The sequence below is a fragment of the Aquarana catesbeiana genome, linkage group LG10 (genome assembly GCF_042186555.1).
Source record: "Aquarana catesbeiana isolate 2022-GZ linkage group LG10, ASM4218655v1, whole genome shotgun sequence".
Taxonomy (NCBI): domain Eukaryota; kingdom Metazoa; phylum Chordata; class Amphibia; order Anura; family Ranidae; genus Aquarana; species Aquarana catesbeiana.
The window spans coordinates 146,281,972-146,308,914 of NC_133333.1; the positions used below are offsets into that span (position 1 = coordinate 146,281,972).

Sequence of the window (26,943 nt, forward strand, 5' to 3'; positions counted from 1 at the left end):
CAGAGCCTTCTAAACGCTGGGCATCCTCCTGGAGCATGTACCCAACACTGTGGTCAAACAGTTCGAGGGACTCCTCAGGAGAACATGGTGGGGCTAGGGAAGGAGTCACTGATGCCATTGAGCTGAGGGAAAAGGCCGCGTTGGCAGCTGCTTTGCCAGACAAAGTACACTGAGCATGGGTGAAAGAGGATGAGGAGGATGAGGATGGCTTGGTCATCCACTCGACCAAGTCTTGCCAGCTGCCGAAAAAAAGGCCAAGCGTGTCCCACGGCCACGTGCTTTAGAGGACGCACCGTCTAGACGACCAGCACTGTTGCCTCTAGACACAGAGCCTGCTTGCCCTCTTTTATTGGCTTGTGACTGTCTGCCTCTCCTTGTTGGCCTTCCAGACATACTAATGGCCTGTAGCTGCACTAAGCTGGGATATATATATATATATATATATATATATATATATATATATATATATATATATACTGATACTGCAGCTAGCAAAATCAACTGCCTGCCTGTAGTATGAGAACACCACCAACCTTCTACAGGTATCTTTAGCTGAACACTGTGCAGAGCTTGCAAAAAACTAACTTGTAGCTTATTTAGCTGCCTGTGGTAGTGATAGGATCAGGAAAACACCACCAACCTTTGACAGGTAGCTTTAGGTGAACACTGTGCAGAGCTCGCAAAAAACTAACTTGTAGCTTATTTAGCGGCCTGCGGTAGTGATAGGATCAGGAAAAAACCACCAACCTTTGACAGGTATCTTTAGGTGAACACTGTGCAGAGCTCACAAAAAACTAACTTGTAGCTTATTTAGCTGCCTGCGGTAGTGATAGGATCAGGAAAACACCACCAACCTTCTACAGGTAGCTTTAGCTGAACACTGTGCAGAGCTCGCAAAAAACTAACTTGTAGATTATTTAGCTGCCTGCGGTAGTGATAGGATCAGGAAAACACCACCAACCTTTTACAGGTAGCTTTAGGTGAACACTGTGCAGAGCTCGCAAAAAACTAACTTGTAGCTTATTTAGCTGCCTGCGGTAGTGATAGGATCAGGGAAACACCACCAACCTTCTACAGGTAGCTTTAGCTGAACACTGTGCAGAGCTTGCACTACACTAACTTGTAGTTTTAGCTGAACACTGTGAGGAGGACGCACTACACTAACTTGTAGCTTTAGCTGAACACTGTTCAGAGGACGCACTCACTAACTTGTAGTTTTAGCTGAACACTGTTCAGAGGATGCACTACACTAACTTGTAGTTTTAGCTGAACACTGTGAGGAGGACGCACTACACTAACTTGTAGCTTTAGCTGAACACTGTGCAGAGGTCGCACTACACTAACTTGTAGTTTTAGCTGAACACTGTGAGGAGGACGCACTACCCAAACTTGTAGCTTTAGCTGAACACTGTGCAGAGGTCACACTAAACTAACTTGTAGCTTTAGCTGAACACTGTGAGGAGGACGCACTACGCTAACTTGTAGTTTTAGCTGAACACTGTTCAAAGAACGCACTACACTAACTTGTAGTTTTAGCTGAACACTGTAAGGAGGACGCATTACACTAACTTGTAGTTTTAGCTGAACACTGTGAGGAGGACGCACTACACTAACTTGTAGCTTTAGCTGAACACTTTGCAGAGGTCGCACTACACTAACTTGTAGTTTTAGCTGAACACTGTGAGGAGGACGCACTACACTAACTTGTAGCTTTAGCTGAACACTGTGCAGAGGTCACACTACACTAACTTGTAGTTTTAGCTGAACACTGTGAGGAGGACGCACTACACCAACTTGTAGCTTTAGCTGAACACTGTGAGGAGGACGCACTACCCTAACTTGTAGCTTTAGCTGAACACTGTGCAGAGGTCACACTAAACTAACTTGTAGCTTTAACTGAACACTGTGAGGAGGACACACTGCACTAACTCTAAATAGTCTAGCTGCTTGACTGTGGTACTAATAGGATCAAAAGAACACCAGCAATTTTCTTCAGGTAGCTGTAAATACTGTAACAAGACAAGCCTGCCTGTCAGTAGGAAGATAACAGGAACAGATCTAGCTAAACTGAATACAGTGTATATATATATATATATATATATATATATATATATATATATATATATATATATATATATATATACATACAACACCTGGGATGCATATATATACACAATACACTGTAAGTGCAGCTAACTCACTGACTGTCCTGCCTAATCTAGCTAACTCAAATGAAATGACACTGTCTCTCTGTCTATCTAAGCACGCTGGAACACACTACACAGGGCCGCCGTGCAGGCGGCCTTATATAGTGTGGGGCGTGTTCTAAACCCCCTGAGCCATAATTGGCCAAAACCACCCTGGCTTTGGCCAATTACAGCTCTCTCTACTGATGGCGCTGTGATTGGTCAAGCATGCGGGTCATAGTGCATGCTTGGCCAATTATCAGCCAACAATGCACTGCAATGCCGCAGTGAATTATGGGCTGTAACGCGCCACACGAATTTGGCATGAACGGCCCATAACGTTTGCAATTCGGCGATTGATCGAACAGCCGATGTTCGAGTCGAACATGGGTTCGACTCGAACGCGAAGCTCATCCCTAGTCAGGAGTGTCAGAGTTGTGCCACTCACTAGAGAAAAGCAGAGAAAACTACCCCTCTGGTGGTGAGCACAGGAGAGCCCTTTGAATTACTGACCATGGACTTTCGGACAGTGGCTGAAACTTCTGGATTTCATTATACCTTGTTGTTCATGGACCACTTTTCTAAGTTTGCCATTGTCATGCCAACCAAGGATCAGACTGTCATTACCACAATTAAACAGTTCTGGAAACATGTGGTGCAACCCTATGGGTGCCCCAAGAGGATTTTGTCTGACCAAGGCCGCAACTTTGAGTCTCTGTGTTTTCTGAACTGTGTCGCCTTATTGGCATTCGAAAATCTCATACCACCCCTTATCATACCCAAGGCAATGGTGTCTGTGAGCGCTTTAATCGGAGTTGGAGTTGATTCCCACCTTGGAGCAAGAGCAATGAGAAAGATGGCCACAGTATGTCGGTAATATTGTCTGGGCTTATAATCAGACAGTGCATAGAGCAAATGGTTATACTCTCCATTTTTTGATGTTTGGCCGTTGTGGCCATTTACCTGTGGATTTATTATTGGAAACTCCAGAGCCTATCACATCAAGGACCCCTGATGAGTGGGTCCAAGACCATTGGCAACGCCTAGCCCGAGCTAAACAAATGGTGCTGGGAAGGCATCAGGATCTGGCTGATGAAAGTACTCAACTTGCTGCCACTAAAACCAGGAGACAGGGTCTTGGTGTGCAATCCCAGACACATTAGAGGCAACAAGCTGGAGCCTAAGTGGGATCCCTGCCCATATCGGGTTGAGAAGCAACCTTTTCCTGGATGGCCTGTGTATCATGTTTTTTCAGAGAAGCCAAATGGGCCTTGCAAGAGACTGCACCGTAACCTACTTCACCCATGTGTGTTCACTGCAGATTCACTGTTGGCTGAACCTGTTCCTGATTTTCCTCCATCTGCCAGGTGGAACAGCTTAAACAACAAAGCGAGTGCAGTGCTAATAATGATGTAGAATATGATATCGTTATGATAATAACAATTGTGGACCAATTGTGGTCTCAAGTCCTGAGATAGACCTAACCATGTTAGTACCCCTCCAATGTGGGCGGATGGTGTCAATAGCCAAGAACGATGTTCCTTTTAGTTGTCGTTCATGATATCTATCATAGTGCCTAGACAAATTGTGTTTTTTAAAACCTCGTTTGATATTACCTACATGTTCAGCTAATCGTACATGTAACTCTCTTTTGGTACGACCTATATATTGTTTTGAGCATGGGCATTGGATTATGTAAACTATAAATTGTGTAGAACAAGTTATAAATGACTCAATATCATAGGTTTTGTTAGTCACAGTAGATTGGAAGGCCTCACATTTACGTCCTTTAAAGGAATTGATTTGACAGATACTACATCTATGGCATGGAAAAAAACTTTCATTGACTGAAAAAAAGATAATGTCTTTGGAGGGTCTATAACATTAGGGGCAATGTTGTGTCTCAAAGAAGGAGCGCCCCTAAATATTAAAACCTGTTGTTCTGGAATGACAGGGCCAAGAACTCTGTCTTTTCGTAGTACGCCCCAACGTTTCTTAAGAACTTTTTTTTAAAAAAATCGCTGGTTAGAGTACCGAGTAACCATTGACCACCCGAATTTATCAGATGCTGTGTGGTTTTCTCTCCTCCCACTGAGCATGTTGCCCCTATCCATGGCCGCAACATTGGCAATGGTCTCATCAATTTCACATTCCTGATAACCTTTACTCAAGAATCTCTGTTTTAAAATTATTACCTGCTGGTAAAAATCAGAGATTTCAGTACAGTTCCGCCTAATACGCTGGAACTGTCCTTTGGGACAAGTCCAGAAAATGGATATGTGTCTGACTTGCCTTATGTTGCAAAAAGATGCCCCTATCATTCTGATTCAATTCCACAAAGAATGCTTCAAGGGAGGGCAAATCCCCCTCCCATATGATGAGCACGTCATCAATATATCTTTTCCATAGCCGCAGCTCTCTCGGTGGGTTTTTATCTATACATTCCTGTTCCCAACGGGCCATGAATAAGTTTGCTAGACTAGGGGCGAACTTAGCCCCCATTGCTACACCATATGTTTGTAAAAAAAATTCTCCACCAAACCAAAAATAATTATGGCTTGTTGCAAAGCGCAGGAGCTCCATAACAAAATCTCTCTGCAAAGAGGATAAAGATAAATCCTGTTGAAGATAGAACTCAACTGCTTCAAAGCCATGTCGTGGGATATATTGGTGTATAAGGAGGCTACATCGTCAGTCGCTAAAATACAACCTTCCTTCCAATGATAATGATTCAATATATTTAGAACTTGTGTGGTATCACGCAAATAAGCGGGGGTGGTAACCACCAGTGGTTGAAGGAAGCTGTCCACATATTTGCCAGTCCTCGCAGTTACAGAGTCTATGCCGCTTATAATGGGGCGGCCTGGAGGTTTAGTAGGATTTTTATGAATTTTGGGCAAATAGTAGATAACCAGTACCCTTGGGATACCCTAGTGGGAATTAGATGGGCTTTCTCTTTTTTTATTAAGAATCCCTTGTTCAAACCGTATTCAATCAAGTTAGAGAGTTGCTTTCTAAATCTAACTGTTGGATTGGAGACAAGGGGGGTATATGTAGAGTGGTCAGATAAGAATCTATTCATCTCCTCTATATACTGAGATTTGTCCAAAATGACAATACCGCCCCCCTTGTCGGCGGGCGGATTACTAGGTCATTACATCTACAAATCTGTTTAAGACTTGTTTGGAATTCACTGGTACCCCTTCTTTTAAGGATCTTTAGTGCTATCAGATCTTTAAGTACAAGTTCTTTAAATACCTGGACTCTAGCAAACTTATTCATGGCCCGTTGGGACAGGAATGTATAGATAATAACCCACCGAGAGAGCTGCCACTATGGAAAAGATATATTGATGACGTGCTCATCATATGGGAGGGGGATTTGCCCTCCCTTGAAGCATTCTTTGTGGAATTGAATCAGAATGATGGGGCATCTTTTTGCAACACGAGGCAAGTCAGACACATATCCATTTTTTGGACTTGAACATTGCGGTTAAAGATGGTCGTCTCATTACCAGTACTTACTTTAAGGAGACGGACCGCAATGCTCTTATTCCCCTAACCAGCTGCCATCATAAATCATGGTTAGCCGCTGTTCCCAAAGGACAGTTCCAGCATATTAGGCGTAACAGTACTGAAATCTCTGATTTTTACCAGCAGGCAATAATTTTAAAACAGAGATTCTTGAGTAAAGGTTATCAGGAATGTGAAATTGATGAGACCATTGCCAATGTTGCGGCCATGGATAGGGACAACATGCTCAGTGGGAGGAGAGAAAACCACACAGCATCTGATAAATTCGGGTGGTCAATGGTTACTCGATACTCTAACCAGCATTTTTCTATAAAGAACATTCTTAAGAAAGTTCTTGGCCCTGTCATTCCAGAACAACCGGTTTTAATATTTAGGGGTGCTTCTTCTTTGAGACACAACATTGCCCCTAATGTTATAGACCCTCCAAAGACATTATCTTTTTTTCAGTCAATGAAAGTTTTTTCCATGCCATAGATGTAATATCTGTCAAATCAATTCCTTTAAAGGACGTAAGTGTGAGGCCTTCCAATCTACTGTGACTAACAAAACCTATGATATTGAGTCATTTATAACTTGTTCTACACAATTTGTAGTTTACATAATCCAACGCCCATGCTCAAAACAATATATAGGTCGTACCAAAAGAGAGTTACATGTACGATTAGCTGAAGATGTCTAGGCACTATGATAGAGATCATGAACGACAACTAAAAGGAACATCGTTCTTGGCTATTGACACATATATATTTAATTTGTATAAGCATTTTTATACATAAATATTACATTTTGGTATATTAGGAGCTTATTAACATAATTGTAGCAGTTCATATAATTGTTGTCATGTTTGTATCAAGCTGACGGTGTCACTATTAAAACTCCAACGCTTCCCTTTCCTGTGTGTTCGGTATCCACCTAAATTACTTAGGTTTCTTATTTCGTCACTAGATGGCGATGTTATCTATTGTCTCTATTCCCCTATTCCCATTAGTAGCCAACACTTAAGATGGAGTTGCTACCATTTATTGTCTATGATATTACCCTGGTTGCTAGTAGTTAAAATGGCGCTGTAGGCATATATACACCTCCGTAGTGATGACACATCCAATTGGCCAATCCCTAGAAGACGTCCGCTCCTGACGAAACGCGTAGAGTGGAGCCTCTGATGGTGACGTCATCATGCTAGCCTTCCGCGACGGTGGTGAGATGAACGCTTTAGGAATAGGGAGAAGCAAATAGAGACACCACGACTTTTATGTGACACAACCGCTTATGATGACACTTCGTTCCTGTAAGTGCAAACTTTTTCTTTAATAAATGATATTGAACTGACATACTGCACTATGGAAGTTTCTATTTTTTATCTTTGAGCAACAATAGAAAGATCGGCTGGTCCGGATGATCTTAAGTTCTGGGGAGACTTTTAAATTCCCTGTGCTGGGCGAGACTGCTAGCAGCAGTCAGGCTTTTTGGTAAGCATGCTACCTCACTTTTGGGTGTTGACCTGAACACACGTTGGTTTTGCATTAGGAAGATTGGTGTCACAGCTTCTGTTTCCTGCAATTCATGTTTTCTCCTGTGGACGCATATTGGATTTTCTCATTGATCGCTATGGGACATTGCTTTAGTTTTCTTCTTTTTCCTTTTTTCTTTTTTAAATATTTTTTCTTTTTTCTTCTTTTTATGTAGTTATTTTTTAATTTTTTTTATTTCACTTACCATTGTATGTATCACTGTTTTTTGATTATTCCACAATTTTTATTATCATAACGATATCATATTCTACATCATTATTAGCGCTGCACTCGCTGTGTTGTTTATCCTATTGGAAATGTTTTGGTATTAAACCTTAGGTGCTGGCTGCTTTACACTTATAACACTTTCATTATTTATTTTTAGTTGCTGATTTCTGTCTAGCGCAGCGTTGACCTTAGGGTTTTTTTCTTTTATCAGATGGAACAGCTGTCCGGAGATTCTCAATAGTGATTCAGCAGCGTGGTACCTACCCCCTTTGCCACCAGTAGAGGAGTTATCCTCAGCTGAAAGAGCTACAGGTAATCAGGCTTCTTCCACCTCCTGTTGAAGCTGAGCCTCTGGTGGATGAAGTGTCGCCTGTTGGTTCTGATGTAGAGGAGGAACGGTGCCCTGTATCCCCAGAGGGAGATGGACAATTGCAAGTTCCGGAGCCTCATTTACCCAGGCGCACTACCAGGGGACTCAAACCTGTCAAGTATTCTGATTATGTGACTTGAACTGTTATGACTGTTTGTCTGCTTGTTATGCTATTGCTCTATTTAATTGCTTTTACCTAGGTGAATGTCGAGGAATGCATTTTTTAAGCAGGGGGGGAATGTAGGTAGCCTCCTTACATACAGTTAACTGTGACAGGACAGTCTTGCTGACTGAGAGGAGAAGTGGGACTACAATTGTATCATACTTACTTTCTCATGCATAAATGTCATATTATATTCAGAATGAGTTTGTGTTTTCCTAATGTTTTGTGAAATCCTGTTGAGGATGTAATGTTCTCTGAACTTGACTCCAGCATCCATCTTGGAGAAGCCTCATGTTCTGATTGGTATTAAGTTCTCTCGAGATTTTGTCCACCATTTTCTGTTAGCTTCCATATAAAAGGGGGCCCAGCCACCATTTTGAGAGATGTGTGTGGAATGAGTGAGGGAAAGGTATAATGCCTGTGAGGGAAAGCTAGGCCTTATTCAGGGAAAGTGTTCCAGCCTGTAGGGACAGATCGGGGATCCTCAGGAGTCCTGCCTATCAGCACTGCTGCTGTGTTTGTGATAGAAGATCATCTAAGACAGTGTATTTTCTTGTTAAATCATCTCTGCTACATCTGTGGAACCTGCTTATGGACTCCAGCCTATGGCAAGTAATCAAAATGTGCCTTGTATACCACTGATGTGCCTGAAGAGAGGAATAGTAACTACAGTGCCAGTTTACTGAGCTGCATTCTGTATCTTTAGTGAATGGACTGTGAATCTGTGCCTTATATGCTAACAAGAGAACTGTTTACTCCACTTTTGTAAATATCATTTTCTACTGCTGCTTATCTGGCAATTAAATTTACAATACCACTCAGTGTTTTTCCCTCTATAATACAGCCATGCTAATTCCCCCACTTACAGGCACAGGAGAAGTTCTGGCAGTGTGCTGCTACAACCTGGCCGTCAAGCACACTGACACTGGCTATGTTGGTAATGGCTGCAACAAGTTCTGAGTGCGCTCCTACACCCAGCACAAGCCTAACACCAGCCCCGTCCTTGAATTCTTACTCTGCCCAACTGCCCAACAGGTGCTTCCTAGTCCCGACTGGCATGATGTCACTGAGAGGCTGGCTGGGAGGCAGGATTGGAAAGGAGCATAGAGTGCTGCCTGCCTACGAACTGTGAGTGTGATTGAGGAGGAACCAAGCAGTGCATCACACAAGTAAGCAGATTGCCATCTGCAGATGACATAATTAACTCTTTGAATGGGGGGGGGGGCTGAGGGAAGGTTGATTACTTACCAATGGTATTTCTATAATATGCAGCATGAAGAGGGTTAATGTACTGTCACTGATGCATTAGTGACCAGTGGCAGTTAATTAACCCTTGTGCTGCATTAGTGGCACCAGTGGGTTAATTAACACTGACACTGGTTCCACTAATGCAGCACAAAAGGGTTAATTAACTGCCACTTGTCACTAATGCATCAGTGACCAGTGACAGTACATTAACCCTCTTCCTGCTGCATATTACTAATAGCATTGGTAATTAACCACTTGTCAACTCTCTACAGGTGGCAGCTACAGGCACCAGGATGTACCAGCACGTCGCTGCCTGTTTCAGGGTTTCAGGTGCATGCCCCCGTCCGCCTACTCTCCTGTGATTGTACACAGTGGGAGTCTGTCAGCAGATCCCAGCCAATGATTCATGATTCATAGCTGGTACCTACTGACTGGCTGTGTCAAATCACTGCCCAGAGCCCTGTGTTGACAATCAACACAGAGCTCTGTACAGAGGAAACGATCACTTTTTTCTTTTTCATGCAAAGCAGGGGAAATAAACAAATTGATCAGTAGTAAAAAACAGCACACATTACACACATTACACATTGTTAGGCACACAATTAACCCCTTGCCCCTAGATGTTAACCCCTTCCCAGCCAGTGTCATTAGTACAGTGACAGTGTATAGTATTAGCACTGATCACTGTATTAGTGTCACTGGTGATGTCGGTGGCAGTTAGTCAGTTCCCACAAAGTGTCAGTTAGTGTCACTATCACAGTCCCACTATAAGTTGCTGATCGGCGCAGATACTAGTATAAAAAAAATATTCCAGTATATACAGTATCCCATCATTTGTAGGCACTGTAGCTTTCACACAAACCAATTACCATAATATACACTTATTGGGATTTTTTTTTTTTTTTTTTTACCAAAGACATGTAGCAGAATACATTTTTGCCTAAATATATGAAGATTATTTTTTTATTTATTTTTAGATGTTTTATAGCAGGAAGTAAAAAATATTTATTTTTTCAAAATTTTCTGTCTTTTTTCATTCATATGATAAAAACTTAAAAACCCAGTGGTGTGCAAATACCACCAAAAGAAAGTTTTTATTGTGTGAAAAAAATTATATAAATTTCTTTTCCTGACGCCTTCATGGCAGTACACACTGGGTTGTGACTCCGCCTCCACAACCTGACAGGATTGGACTAGCTATCCTCACCTGAACAAGATTGGATGGACATCACAGCCTCTTACCGCATCGCCCCAGCAGGTTCAAGCCTCTCGTGTTTGAAAGTCCCTCCTGTACAGTCTCTAAAGGAGCTTCTATGGAGGGAACCCCGCTCTAGTGGTCTCAGGGGCATCAACAACAGAATTATCTGGCACAGAAATAAGCTTTAAAAAGGCTTTAAAATATGCAGTGGTCTCCTCTTTTTACACCCCTATTTAATTTGTCCCTTATGGCAATAAACGTATGCTTTGCTTCTTTTACCTTCTGGGACCTGTAGTCCCACAACACTGGATCCTCTCCATTGTGGCCGCCGCGTCCTTCTACCCACATTGCTCCGCTCTGGTGGTCTCAGGGGCATCAACATCAGTATCATCTGGCACAAGAGTAAGTTTTAAAAAGAATGTGAAAGTGGAAACTCCTGCGCTGTCTTGGGGGTGGGGGGGGCTATGCTAAAAGGACACTGCTGCAACACCTAAGTACTGATCCAAGGCAGGACAAATGGGACAAAAGTGGGGGAAGATGGTAGTTGCGCTGTGATGAAGGGGGTGGGGGGGAGCTACAAAGATGACTAAAGTGGCAAAGTGAACTAAAAAAGCAGAAACGGGCCAATGCATGAATAGATCCTACATGCTAAAAGAACATGGTGGGGATGCAGTGCAGTGCAACGTAGCTGATCAACATGACATGTTGCGGGCAGACAAAGCCTAATATATAAAGGTAATAGTGAAACAGTGACTGCTTGAATATAGCAAAACAAAAATGCATATACCAACACAAATAGGGTGAATAATGACACAATGCAAAAAAAAAAAAATATATATATATATATAATGCAGGAAAAATATATGTGGGCTAGTGCCCCATTAGCAAAAACGTGCCAGATCCTGGTGAACTACAAGTTACAAATCCCTAGGACAAACATGAATATTAGTTCTATCATCCAGTCCAAAAAGCAAAAACACGTGATGAGAAACACAAAACAAGTCCAATCGTGAATGGAGGGGGGATCTTCAGTGAGGACACCTCCGTGTTTGCAAGCCGCTTACCTTACAGCTGTAAGGTGTACAGCCTGTGTTGCAAATGACCCGCAGGTGTAGACATTCCGTGTATACAGGCAGTGACAATGATGAACATGCCAAGCGAAATATAAAAAATAAAAAGTATGCAGCATGTAAAATAACTCTGCAACGACCACAGTGGAGGGGGGGCAAGACACACACAGGGGGAGGTTGCACTCACTTTCATGAAGTGAGTGTGGGCATCAATCCACGAGCGCCGAGCTCGTATGCCTCCAGGAGTGTCACCAATCTGGAATCTGTCCCCGTGCCTGGAAACTGGAATATGTCCCCGTGCCTCTCTCCTCAGTGTTCGTCAGGTAGAGTAGTGATGTACAGTGTGAGGGGGAAAGAGACGCACATAGCGTGATCCCATATAAAAGGTATATTTATTTAATAAAACAAGTCCAATCAACTTACATTTAAAACAATGCTGCAGTGTGTAGTAACTACGAGCGCCGAGCTCGTCTCCTGTTGTTTGTCTATGGCAACGTCCCGTGCTCCAATCCTAATGCATATCGTCACGTCATCCTCTGAAGAAGTCACGTGACGTGACAATATGCATTAGGATTGGAGCACGGGACGCTGCCATAGACAAACAACAGGAGACGAGCTCGGCGCTCGTAGTTACTACACACTGCAGCATTGTTTTAAATGTAAGTTGATTGGACTTGTTTTATTAAATAAATATACCTTTTATATGGGATCACGCTATGTGCGTCTCTTTCCCCCTCACACTGTACATCACTACTCTACCTGACGAACACTGAGGAGAGAGGCACGGGGACATATTCCAGTTTCCAGGCACGGGGACAGATTCCAGATTGGTGACACTCCTGGAGGCATACGAGCTCGGCGCTCGTGGATTGATGCCCACACTCACTTCATGAAAGTGAGTGAAACCTCCCCCTGTGTGTGTCTTGCCCCCCCTCCACTGTGGTCGTTGCAGAGTTATTTTACATGCTGCATACTTTTTATTTTTTATATTTCGCTTGGCATGTTCATCATTGTCACTGCCTGTATACACGGAACGTCTACACCTGCGGGTCATTTGCAACACAGGCTGTACACCTTACAGCTGTAAGGTAAGCGGCTTGCAAACACGGAGGTGTCCTCACTGAAGATCCCCCCTCCCTTCACGATTGGACTTGTCTTGTGTTTCTCATCACGTGTTTTTGCTTTTTGGACTGGATGATAGAACTAATATTCATGTTTGTCCTTGGGATTTGTAACTTGTAGTTCACCAGGATCTGGCACGTTTTTGCTAATGGGGCACTAGCCCACATATATTTTTCTTGCATTATATATATATATATATATATATATATATATATATATATATATATATTTTTTTTTTTTTTTTGCATTGTGTCATTATTCACCCTATTTGTGTTGGTATATGCATTTTTGTTTTGCTATATTCAAGCAGTCACTGTTTCACGATTACCTTTATATATTAGGCTTTGTCTGCCCGCAACATGTCATGTTGATCAGCTACTGTACGTTGCACTGCACTGCATCCCCACCATGTTCTTTTAGCATGTAGGATCTATTCATGCATTGGCCCGTTTCTGCTTTTTTAGTTCACTTTGCCACTTTAGTCATCTTTGTAGCTCCCCCCCCCCCTTCATCACAGCGCAACTACCATCTTCCCCCAAGTTTTAAAAAGGCTTTTAATATTACAGTGGTCTCTTTTAATCACTATTCTTTATGGCATTAAACGTATGCTTTCCTCCTACCTTCTGGGACCTGTAGTCCCACAAGCACTCGGTCCGCTCCGTCATGGCCGCCGCATCTGTCTCCCTGCATTGCGCACATGCCGGGGGAGGAGATTGGGCCATTCTGAGTCCTGAGCCGGTTTCCAAGATGGCGCCGGCGCACTCGCGGCTCCTCTGCACATGTGCGAGAGCGTCAGTTCTGCCATCTCGGCGGCACCATTTTAAAAAAACATAGAAATTACTGTCAGTGATTCCAAATCACTGTATTTCATACAAAACGCTGTATGTATGACCCAGAATTTTCAGATAAGTCTCCTATCCTTTTCCCCTTTTATTTTCTGGGTTTTTCTTTGCTGTTTTCCTGACTTTTTGTATATTCTTTCAGGGTTCCCTATTTTCTTCTCCTACCTTATCTGCACTGCTCATGGAGACCACTACCCACGCAGACCACTCTCATCCAATAAGGTAAGAGGCTGTCCACCTGGATTGGTAAGTATGGAAGAGAGGAAAAAAGAGAGCACACCAGCTAACATGGCACCTTCTGACAGCCCTTCCAGGTCAGGATCAAGACATAGAGAACAGTCGAGCCATGCTTCAAGCAGACGATCCTGCAGAAGCCGGTCACGCTCTTTATCCCATCATAGACACTCCCACCGTTGTCATTCACGCCATGGTTGGTCACTCTGGACATGGTCACTCTCGGGATGGTCACTCTCGGCATGGTCACTCTCGACACAGCCGATCACGTCATAGAAGATCACCTTCTCCACGTTGCAGCTGAAGCCATCACACCCGTCTCACAGCAAATGCCTGCTGGGTATGTGGCGCCACCGCTTTGCCAGATAAGGTAGCACGTCGCACATACTTTGATGACGCCACGAGAGAAAAAGAATCGGATGCCAGAGAGGTGACCGAGCTGATCCGAGAACCCTTTGCGAAATCGGTTAAGGAGGCCATAGGCTGGGAAGAGCCTGAGGAAGCGCCTCAAAAATCTAGAAAATATTTTCCTAACTTGAAAGGGGATCCAGAAACCTTCCCCTTCATCGAGGAACTAGAGGAATTAAGGACGAATGGGAAAAATCTGTCAAAGGCCCAGCCTTAACAATAGGCTATCAAAGATGTATCCTTTGAAGGGATCTAAGGTTAGCCCCTTGATTAACGCTCCTGTTGTGGATGCTTCCCTAATGCGCTTAGCAAGGCATGTCACTCTACCCATCGAGGACGCAGTCACCTTCCGAGATGTTTTAGATCGAAAGATCGATCTAGAAAAAGCATATTCCACGTGTAGGCCGGCAGTCACCACGGCAGCAGTTGGTAGAGCCATCTCAGGTTGGGCTTCCAGTATTGAAAAATCTCTTCAGGAGGGAGCGGATCAGGAGAGAATAATTACTCCTCTGAAAGAACTCAAGTTGGCAGGCGATTTCGTCGCAGAAGCCTCAGTGGATGTTATCAGATGCTCGGCACGGTCAATGTTAGCCTCGGTGATGGCAAGAAGGGCTTTGTGGCTAAAGCCTTGGATTGCCGAAGCTGCATCAAAATCAAATTGGTGCAAAATTCCCTATGACGGATCTAATCTTTTTGGCTCCAAATTGGATTCAGCCATCTCCAAGGTGACGGGAGGCAAGTCGGGCCTTATTCCCTCGGACAGGAGAACCAAAACACCAAGAGGTCCTACCTACAAACGCAACCTTCCTGAAAGATACAGAGAAGCCAAGACCCATAGACCAGGTAAACAGTTCAAGCAAAACTGGAGAAACACACAGTCATCTTTCCTGAAAATGCGAAAAACCAAACCACCCCTTCGGGTGAACAGCAGAAGTCCCTTTGAAGGTACGACCACCCATCCTCCAAGGGTGGGCGCCAGTCTCTAGCGATTCACTCGAATATGGTTGAAAAACATCAAAGACCCTTGGACCATCTCCACAATCAAGTTTGGTCACAAGTGGACGTTCGCAACCAAGTTCTCGTCTTCTCCAATCAAAAGGAAGATCCTTCTAGAATACATAACGGAGTTAAAACAAAAGGAGGCTATCCTGGAAATTCCATTGTGTCAGAGGGGCAGAGGATTTTACTTTCCCCTATTTCTTGTAAAAAAGAAAACGGGATTTTTAACCAGTACTGGACTTAAAGAGACTCAACAAGAACATCAAATTAGAATCTTTCAAGATGGAAAGCCTCCAGTCCATACTATTAGCAGTGAATCTAAAAAATTGGATGCTATCCGTAGATTTATCGAACGCCTATCTTCATATCTCAATACAGCCCGCCTTTCAAAGATTTCTCTGTTTTTCGATCAACCACTTTCACTTCCAGTTCCAGTGCCTGCCATTCGGCATCTCGTCGGCTCCCAGAACCTTCACCAAAGTTCTTCTACCCATCATTGCATATCTCAGAGAAAAGGGTCTAAGAATAAACCATTATCTGGACGACATACTACTACTAGCATAAAATCGCCAGATCTTGATTCAGATCTTACTGACAGAAAAGTAAGCTGCAGCCCACACAAAAGATGATATTCCTGGGGGCGGAATTGGACACCATTCTGAACAGAGTACAGCTTCCTCAGGAGAAGGTTATGCCTCTAGTCCAAAAAATACAGAGGCTAATCTCAGCAACACATTTACCAGTCGGAGTCTGTATGAGCGTCCTGGGTTCCATGTCGGCAACTCAGAATTCCTTTCTAAGGCAGTGTGGAGCATCAATGCTTCAGACAATCTACATTCACAGACACGTGAAAGAGTCAATGTGGTGGTGGACACGTTTCAGCAACCTCAGGAGGTACAAGCATATAGTCCCTCCTCTGCCGGAAGTCGTTACTTCAGATGCCAGTCAGAGGGGATAGGGAGCCCATTACCAGAACCTTGCAGCCCAAGGACAGTGGAAGTTTCGAGCTCACGGTATAGTATCAAATATACTGGAGCTCAGAGCAGCCCTTCAAGCACTTCTGGCCTTTGCTCCGTACCTGAAATGGAGGAGCGTTCTGCACAACAGAGTTACTGTAGCATATATTCAAAGGCGGGGAGGTACGAGGAGTCGCACACTGATGGAAGAAGTTTGCCCTATCTTGGATTGGGCACAAGTACATCTGGTAGACCTAAGAGCAGTATATGTCCCAGCAGCACAGAACATGCTGGCTGACTATTTAAGCAGGGAACTTCTCTCGAACAACGAGTGGTCATTGAGCCAGCAGGCCTTTTCTCTCCTTTCAGAAACTTGGGGAATACCGGAGATCGACCTGGCAGCTACTCCTGTGGACACCAAATGCCACAGATTTCTGTCGAGAGCAACCTTCCCATCGGCTGAGGAAGTGGACTGCCTGATCCACCCATGGATTTTCAAACTGGGATACATTTTTCCGCCAACTCCTTTAATCGCAAGATTCCTATCCAGGCTTCGGAGATCATCAGCCACAGTGATAGCAGTGATTCCTTTTTGGCCAAGGAGGCCTTGGTTTACAACCCTACTACAGCTCAGCTTGCAACAGCCTCTGCCTCTCCCGATAACATCATGTTTCCTATCCGCCCTATCAGCTGAAATGGGCATTAGATGGGCTCTACATCCTCTGGTAATCCAGTTTATGAAGGCCTCCCTAAAGATCAGACCTCTGAAAAAACCAACATTTCCGCTAGGGGATCTCTCTACAGTTCTTGATGCGCTGTCTAACCCACTTTTTTTCCGGCTAACTTAATCTCTCTTTGGAAACTAACCTTGAAGATAACCTTCCTTATCGCCATTACATCGGCAAGGAGAGTTTCGGAACTTACAGCATTATTGATAACTGAACCATATCTAATCTTCTATCCCGATAGAGTGGTACTAAGACCCTCGGATCATTTCATTCCTAAAGTATCGTCCTTTTTTCATTACAAACAGGATATCATCCTTCCATCTTTCACTAACAACCAAGGCGAACCCCAAACATTGGATGTGAAAACTAGCATTACCAATTATCTGGAAGCCACAGCTTCCTTCAGGAAGTCGGATACTTTCCTCATAATTCCACATGGTTCTAGGAAGGGTCATCCAGCAACTTCCCGAACAATTGCATCCTGGCTGGTTAACTCTATTAAAAAGGCTCACTCTATTCGACAACTGGTTATCCCGGAAGGCATCAGGGCGTACTCATCCAGGGCAGTGGCGACATCATGGGCAGCATACTGTAGAGTTTTACCAGAAACAATCTGTAAAGCAGCGACCTGGTCATCCAGAAATACATTCATTTCTCACTACAAGATAAATTCTGACTTTGGCAGATTCATCATTAGAGCCAATTCTACAGCTCTTTAATAAAACTTTTTCTTGTTCCCACCCGTCTGGCGAGTTATTTCCCAGTGTGTGTTGCCATGAAGGCGTCAGGAAAATGGAAAATTGTATACTCACCTTTCCGTAATTTTCCTTTCCTGACGCATCTTCATGGCAGCACACAGGAACCCTCCCTGTTTTTAGATGATATATACAGAGAATAGTGGGGAGGTGTCTCTCTTTAACTTTTATAGCTAGTCCAATCCTGTCAGGTTGTGGAGGCGAAGTCACAACCCAGTGTGTGCTGCCATGAAGATGCATCAGGAAAGGAAAATTATGGAAAGGTGAGTTTACAATTTTCCGTTTTTGGTACAGTGTTGCATGACCACACAATTAACAGTTAAAGTAGCGCATTTCTATATAGCAAAAAATGGACTGGTCATGAAGGGGGAAAAATCTTTCATAGCTCAAGAAGTTACCATAATTAACCCCGCTCCCAGAGAGTTAACCACTCCAGCCAGTTCATGTGGGGATCACATACACTGCCATCAATGCTGGTGGTTATTACATAAGCTAGCACCTTTGCTGGGGATTATTGTTGCAGAAATTGACGCAAATGCTGTGGGTTATTATTGCATATTAAATTATCGAATTAAACCTAATTTAATTTGTACTGTTTTTAGTATTCTCTTGTGTTTCCATCTTTGCCCTGGGCACCGGATAACCTTGTCCTGACACTGGGCCCTCACCACAACTCTAGGTTGTCCTACCCGGAGTAGTGGTTTCGAGCCTTTTCTTGGAGCTTATTTCCCTCTGTTTTTAAGCCCCATACCTAACTGGGTTTGTGAATATATTGCATTGTGTTTTATATATTTAAAAAGATGGTACCTTAAGTAATGAATGAGGTTGGTGTGACCTTTTCGTGTTTTTTCATCCAGTTTTTAGGATAGTCAAGGAACACACCAAAGGTCGGGATATGAAGCAGACGAGGACAGTCAAGAACAAGCCAAGATCTGTAAACAGGATCAGATGTAGGACACAGAGCAATGAGCACATGGAGGCCAAAACGCACAATATTGATCAGCAGAGCTGGCTTGCAGTGCACAGGTTAATATAGAGTTCCCTGATAGGGGCTGGGGTAGAGCCATGCTTTGAGTAGAGAGATTACGTAAGCAGCCAGGTGGCTGGCCTCTTAATCTGAACACATGGAGAGGTAAGCTGACAGACAAACATTACTGCATAACCATGACAGTATTGCTTTATTAGTGACAATTATGTAAACCATCTAACCAGCTTCACAACTCTACAAAGATAGGAAGAATACAAAAAATGTAAATATATATTAGTGCTGTCCTTCCTTATCCTGCTGACCTAGGTAGAGGCCTACAAGTGCCTTTTGGCAAATATAACCAAATATGACTAAATGATGTGGTGTGGGGAGAGGATTTCATCCTTGCTACTGCAGATGTATCCTACCTGTACACTATCATCTCTCACCATCATGGGCATGAGGCAGTTAAATATTTCTTAGATCAGGATGGCAGTTTGCCTCTGCGGCAAAGGACCTTTATTTTGGAACTGCTTACCTTTGCGATGGATCATAATTATTTCTGGTTTGGAGGTAATTATTACCTGCAGAGTTATGGTGTAGCCATGGTTGCGGACTTCTTAAGGCCCCTTTCACACGGACGGACCGTCTATCCGTATTTCTTCCATCCGTCGACGGACGCCAATGCATACCTATGGGCAAACGGATGACCATCCGTTACTATCTGTTAACCTCCGCTTCCGTTTTTATCTGTTTTTTTTAACGTACAAGGCTACGTCCAGATCCGTCAAAACGGATATTAACTGACAATGTCTGTCAACATCCGATCAGTTAAGATCCGTTTTGAAGAAATAATTCAAAGTTCATACTTTGACAAATGAAAAAACAAAGTGAAAAAACCTTTATTTTAAAAGGGTTATTCAGAATAATAAAACTAAAATGGTTTTGAACATATAATGTGCTTTTGTGTCTTTTTATGCTATCAAAACACAAGGAAATAACCAAATTAATTAATACATTTAAATTTGCTCTGCATTATTTATATATATATATATTGGTACTGCCATGGATCTTCTGATGGAGATAGAAAGTAGTCGGCAAATTGTTCATGAATGGCAATGTAGGATGGGAGGAGCAATGCTTTCTGGGTAATTTCCTTAAAGGCACAGAAACTGCTGTAAACTGATGAAAACGGATACAAAAACGGATGAAAAAATGGATGTAAACGTGTACATTAACAGATGAAAACGGATATTAATGGAACAGAAGACGGATGAAGCAACGAATAAGAACTGATACGTTTTAACATGGCTAAACTGATGGTGCCCGTGTGAAAGGGGCCTAAATTATTTTTCTTCCAGTTCCTCAATTCTAATGACAGGGGGTTCTCTTTGCAATATGATGTAAGTCATAAGTTCATACATATTTTGGATTTCAATATCCATGCTAGAAGCAGTAAGTTAATAACCACTACATTTTTAAGGAAACAGACAGAAATGGGTTTATCCCTTTTAATAGTTGTCATCACCCTTCTTGGTTGAGGGCTGTGCCAAAGTGCCAATTCCAGAAGATTAGGCGACATTGGAGATTACTACATGCAAGCCCAAACTCTAAAAAAGAGTTTTTTTGACAAAGGGCATAATGTGGAAAATATCAACCAAGTCATCGAGGAAGTTAGTAAAATGCACAGGACTGAAATGCAGAGAGAATGTAGGCAGGAACAGCAAGGGGTCTCCAATAAAATTGGATTGTCCCTGGTTACTGTTTTTTTCACCCAACATTTTCAGTTAAAATGATCATTAAGAAACATTGGGGGTTCTGAAAAATGATAGGGTTTTGGGACCTCTAATTCTCTACCAGCCAATGGTTATTTTTAGGGGAGCACCGACTCTCAGGCATAGAATTGCCCCCAGTGTGGTGGATCCCCCGAAGACCCTCTCTTTCTTTCATTGCATGAAAGTGTTCTTTCCATGCCGTAGGTGTAATTTATGCTATCTGAATGTGTTTAAGGGGAGATGTCTAACCTAGGGATGGGCTGAATGGACCCCTGTTCAGTTCTCACCAGAACTTTTGAACACCGCCAAAGTTCGGACCCAAATATCGAACCCCAGTAAAGTCAATGGGACCCGAATGTCAAAAATCAAAAGTGCCCATTTTGAAGGCGTATATGCAAGTAATTGGGCATACAATGGTTATAGGGGTCCGGGTCCTGCCCTGGGGGACATGTATCAATAAAAAAAAAGTTTGTGAAAAACGTCATTTTTAAATGAGCAGTGATTTTTTGATTTTTAAAGTGAAAGCATAAAAATGAAAAATTCCTTCCAATGTAATGCATGGGGGTCCCCTTAGTCTACCTGTAAAGTGGTAGATCTGTACCATGTCTAGAATCTGCTGCAGCAATAATTGCATTCATAAAGCTAAATAAAAAACACATTTTACCTGCAAGCTGCCTTTATTTTGCTTAGCAACAGCTGGGGAGCCAGTGTGTATGATGAGGCCACAATATAGTGCAATGGAAACACAATAAGAGATTTTTTGGATACATTCTGATGTCACTTTGACTTTGGATAGAAGTAACAGGTGCAGAAAAATTGGTCTTTGGGTGTTGGTGGCGCCTTCCCATCGTAACCCTATAGAGGTACTCTTGATGAAAACAATAATTGGCCTTGCTGTAAAAAATTGCAATAATATGCACCTGTCAAAAGGTGCATTGCCGGTGCTCCATGAAATGGCCGCTTGATCACGGAGATCCGTCCTGCTCCGTACCATCGACGCTCCCAGCGGCAGGCACAAGCGCACTATAAGCTCCGCACAGGTAGCGGACACACTCGGGATACCCTGGGGCACAGTTACCGGCCAGCACAAATAAATTCTGGGGCACGATTCTCCATGCTAACAGGCTGCCAGGGTAATAGCCGTAGGACGGGTAATTCTGCCAGTATCCATCATGGTGGCGCCAGGCGAAACTCTGTGCGCATGCGCGCACGTAGGCGCACAGCGACAGGCACACACAGGTGCGCAACAGCGGGACCACGCAGACGTGCACGTTAACGTACGTGCACGCATTGCGGTAATCATTGGCGCCCTTTTGAGAATGAGAGTTTCTAGATTACTTCGTCATCATCTACCTGGATGATATCCTGATATTTTCAACTACCCTGGAGCTCCACCGTACACATGTAAAGACAGTTCTGCACACACTACAGAAGCACAAATTTTATGTAAAAAGCAGAAAAGTGTGATTTAGAAAAGGAGTCAATACAATTCCTGGGGCTAATTATCTCCACTGGTGGTGTTGCTATGGACCCGCAAAAGATGCAGGCAATCTTGGACTGGCCAACTCCATCAGATAAAAAGGGAGTACAAAGATTTGTGGGGTTCGCAAACTTTTATAGGAAGTTTATAAAGAACTTTTCCTCCATCATCTCACCAATCACCCAAGTTACCCGTTTACATACTCAGTTCCTGTAGTCTCCGGAAGCTCAATCAGATTTTGATAAGCTCAAATCTCTCTTTACCTCCGCACCCATCCTGCAACATCCTGATCCGGTCCTGCCTTACATCTTAGAGGTTGATGCCTCTGAAGTTGCCACAGGGGCAGTCTTATCCCAACGTCAGGGTCCTAAGTCGTTACTCCATCCTGTGGCCTTCTCTTTGCCAAAAATGAGTCCGTCTGAAAGGAATTATGACGTGGGTGATTGAGAGCTCTTGGCTATTAAAACTGCCCTGCAGGAATGGCGGTACCTCCTTGAAGGTGCTCAGCATCCCATCATGATATTCACGGATCACAGAAACCTGGAGTATTTTCGCACTGCTAAACGCTTAAGACCCCAACAAGCTCGATTGGCCTTGTTTTTTACCAGATTCAATTTTCATATCTCCTTCCGCCCTGGGTCCAAGAACAGGAAGGCTGATGCCATGTCCTTGTCCCGGATGTTTCCTGACACTCCTGAAGAAATCACTCCCAGCACTATATTGTCTCCACAGAATTTCCTCATGATTCAAACCGACCTGAGTTCCTCACTGAAACAAGCTTCTTCACAATGCTCTGAACCAGAGGCACTGTCCTTAAGAAACCAGGAAGGATTTCTTTGGTATCAAAACTAAATTTTTGTTCCGCAGCAAGCCAGAGCCCAGGTCTTAAAGACTTTACATGACCACCAACTTGCTGGTCACTTCGGGGTATGAAAGAATTTGGAGCTTGTTTAGCGATCTTTTTGGTGGCCCACTCTAAAGCCTGATTGCAGGGAATATGTCAGTTCCTGCACCATATGTCAACGTATAACAAGGGGTCTAACATCAAATCTTGGGGTTTACTATGCCTATTGCCTGTGCTGGAGCAGCCATGGAAAGAAATATCTATGGATTTCATAGTAGAGTTACCACCCTCGGAGGACTTTACAGCCATCTTGGTAGTCGTTGAACGATTGTCCAAAATGGCGCATTTCTTGCCCATGATGGGTACACCATCTGCTGCTGACAAGGCAAAGATCTTCATAAAGGAGATATTCAGACTTCACGGCCTACTTAGCAACATTGTGTCCGACAGAGGGGTGCAATTCACCTCTAAGTTCTGGAAGGAGCTCTGCAGAATGCTTTCAATTAAAGTGTGCCTATCTTCAGCTTACCATCCTCAAAGCAACAGTCAAACCGTGTTTAACTGCAGACTGAATGCCTCAATCCTCAGCAATCCCACCCATGTCAGCGAGATCGAAAACAACATCTGGGAATATTTCTTATTTAATGATGTCGATAACATCTCCCCTATCTCTCTATGGGCAGCACATAAAAACTCAATTAGGGGTTAGCTGATCCAAATGTCCTCTAGGATACGTAAAGCCCGCAAACTAGATATTGACATGCTGGAAAGGGAGTTTGCCTCTCATAGCAAACAACATAAATGTAAGCCCTCTTCCGCCTCGGCAGCAAAAATTGAAGCAGCGCGCACAGCCCTTAACTTGGCTCTTACTGCCATAGCAGAAAAAGAACCCTCACACAAAATCCCCAGAAAATCATGGAACCTTTTTATGACTTTTACCGCACCTTATACAGCAAAGAGGGGAAAGAACCACTGCCAAGCCTGATTGACTCCTTCCTAAAACCACTGAAGATCCCTAAAATCCAGGGTCACCACAGGGATAGTTTAGAGGCCCCTATATCAGCGGATGAGATCTCTCTGGTCATCAAAGACCTCAAAAATAACTCTGCCCCTGGCCCTGATGGCTTTTCAGTCCCGTATTACAAGCATTTTGCCCCACTACTATCCCCTTACCTGGCACAATTCTTTAATCAACTTTGAACTGGAGCACAACTAGAAACTGCTTTAAATTCAGTTATATCACAGTAATACCTAAACGGGGCAGGGACACTAGTTGCACAGCTAATTATCGTCTCGTATCATTGATAAATAATGATATAAGAATTTGAACTAAAATTATGGCAGATAGAATATCCAATTTTATTGGCCTGTACATCCACAAAGGCCAGGTAGGTTTTATGCCTGGTAGACAGGGACCTGATCAGATCAGAAGAGCAATTGACGTAATTTCTTTGCTGGGGTCTGGATGGGACAAGGGACCCCCACAGAAGGGATTCTTGCTTTCTCTAGATCTCATGAAAGCGTTTGACTCTGTCTTCTGGTCTTTCCTGTTCCCGATCTTACAAAACTGGGGTTTCGGTCAATTCATTCTGAACACAATTAGGACACTATACTGAAACCTGGAGGCGAAAATCAAAATGCAGGGATACTACTCAACATCTTTCCCAATTCTAAATGGCATGAGACAGGGCTGTCCCTTATCCCCACTAATCTTCGCCATGGTCATTGAAACCCTAGCTATCGCTATCAGACAACCCTAATATACATGGTGTACGGTGCAGGCCACAAACCCACAAATGCGCTCTCTCTGCGGGCGATGTATTACTCTTTATCACCTCACCCCTAATATCATTACCAAATATATGCAGGGTACTTGATGACTTTGACAGAGTCTCTGGACTCAAGGTTAACTTTTCGAAATCTCTGGCACTAAGTGTCAACTTGCCAGCAATGCTGGTGGTGCAACTTAAAGACAACTTTTGGTTCCTTTGGAAAGAAACATCAATACCCTACCTAGGGATTAACCTCACCGCATCCATACAAACTATATGCCACAAATTTTCCCCCAATTTTTCGCAAATTGGAGAAAGATCTTTCCACTGGGATAAATCAGGCCTTTCCTGGCTTGGAAGGGCTAATTCAGTAAAAATGACCCCTTTGCTGCGTATCCTCTACCTAATGAGATCACTACCTATCCCCATTCCCAAGGACCACCTCAGGAAATTCCAATCTAAAATCATAAAATTTATTTGGGGAGTGAAGGGACACAGAATAGCCAAAGGGACCCTGTATAGGAATCAAGACCAGGGAGGGGTGGGTTTACCTTACCTCCTCTGGTATTATATGGCAGCACCGCTATCTCTACTCTACCACTATATACTCTATATACTCCACATATATATATATATATATATATATATATATATATATATATATATATATATATATATATATATATATATATACTAAAATAGCACACCCTGACTGGGTACACATGGAGAGACAAACTATCCCCCAATACACCCTGGACTATATTCTCTGGTGTCCCGCTAAATCCAGACCAGCTATTATGGCCCCCACGCTTTCCCATTCCCTAGTACTGTGGGACTCTCTCAAAACGAATCCTGATCTCGCACTGACACCCACTGTCACATATTTTCCGGAACCCCTTGTTTCCTCACCACAGCTTTCCGGTGGTGGTTAGATAAAGGACTATATAGGATAGGACACTTTGTCAACCCAGCAGGGCCTCTCACTCTGGCCCACTATATAAGTAAACTTGACATGCCAAAATCGGAAAGGTTTAGATACCACCAAATTGCCCATTTTATCTGGTCCATACTGTCTTCCACAATGATCCCACTATCGATCACAGACTACAAAAAGTGGTTTTGTCAAGCCATGGAACAGAGGGGGGAAATATCAGTGATATACCGATGACTTGCTAGGGCTGACACCAAAACGCTCTATATGAGAGAATGGGAAAATGACCCGCAACATAGTTGGAGCATTGAGGAATGGCATAGAGCATCGATTGCGGCATCTAAGGCCATTCTAAACATAGCATTAATTGAGGCAAATTTGAAAGTCCTCATGAGGTGGTATATGGTCCCCCTAAAACTTGCCAAAATCTACCCGAACACCTTCCCTCTGTGCTTCCGCAACTGCTGTCATGTTGGGTCGATACTACACGTTTGGTGGGATTGCCCCAAGATCAGGCGGCTTATGGAATAAAATATTCCACATCATCGGGAAAATTACTGGCTTTCCGGTTCAACAGACTCCCCAATCTGCCCTCTTAAACTTAACCATCCCCAAGACCCCTAAACTAGTCCAACACCTGATCATGTTTGTTTTCCTTGGGACAAAGCTGACGAATGCTCGGGCTTGGAAGCAACCCACTTTGCCCTTTTCCTTGGTCAAAAGGAAGATATCATGAATCATGGCCCAGGATAAAACAGTTAGCATCCTCTTGGATACTGCCAACAAACATGAGGCCATCTGTGAGCCATGGACCAGATACCTATCTCAGACATCTGCCACCCCTCACTAACTCGGGTTCATGTAGATGAGCGAGTTCCACACTGTCTACTATTAAGCTTGTGCCATTTTCCTTTTTTCTCTTTACTTGTCTTCTCTCCTCCTTTCCTTTCTCTCCCACTTCTTCTAACTGCTAGCATACAGGTACAACTGCAAGCATTTCCCTCTGGGACTCGTTTTCAGTCTCATCCCGCCTTGCAAACAACAGACTTCTACATCTATCCACATAAGCAGTTGGAATATCTCTTGGTCCTTTTTTTTTTTTACCTAATACCTCCTGCTCAGAGGATATCCACATGTATGTATTTCCCCCGCCACTAACAGTTCACCTACCTGCCTAGACAAAACAGTGCTACAAGGTATTCCATTCTTAGCAAGGTTGTTCGCTTTTTTACATATCTTTGGAATTCTCTATATTATTTGTTCCTCCTACTTGAAGCTTATCTTTGTACTCATCACTGTACTCCGTTTGGGGGAGATGGACCCCTCCTACCCAACACAGCAAGATCCCATGAGGGGTATTGGGGTCGGGGAGTCTCTTCCTCCTTTAGGAGTTTTGAGCTTCTGCAATAACTTGCTGAAACTACTCTGCTCCTTCTCATCTTAAACATGTAATGAGTCCTTTGAAGTATTACTTTATCTGATGTTAACAGATGGTTCTACCTGTATCTTTGTCAACATATTCTTCCTGTTCATCAATAAAAAACTATTGAAAATAATATGCACCTGTCAAACAAGTGCAGAAAAATTACTCTTTGGGTGTTGGGGGGGGGGCGCCTTCCCACC

The 26,943-nt window shown here is 43.3% G+C and overlaps 1 long non-coding RNA gene across 1 annotated transcript in view; it reads left to right on the forward strand.

Annotated features, from left to right (window-relative positions):
• Positions 1-20,664, forward strand: part of LOC141110073 (uncharacterized) — a 97,675-nt gene extending 77,011 nt beyond the window's left edge. Inside the window, exons 2-3 of the long non-coding RNA XR_012236234.1 lie at positions 7,670-7,770; positions 18,409-20,664. This is a non-coding gene — a long non-coding RNA (uncharacterized lncRNA). The remainder of the gene's footprint in view (positions 1-7,669; positions 7,771-18,408) is intronic.
• The last annotated feature ends 6,279 nt before the right edge of the window (positions 20,665-26,943 follow it).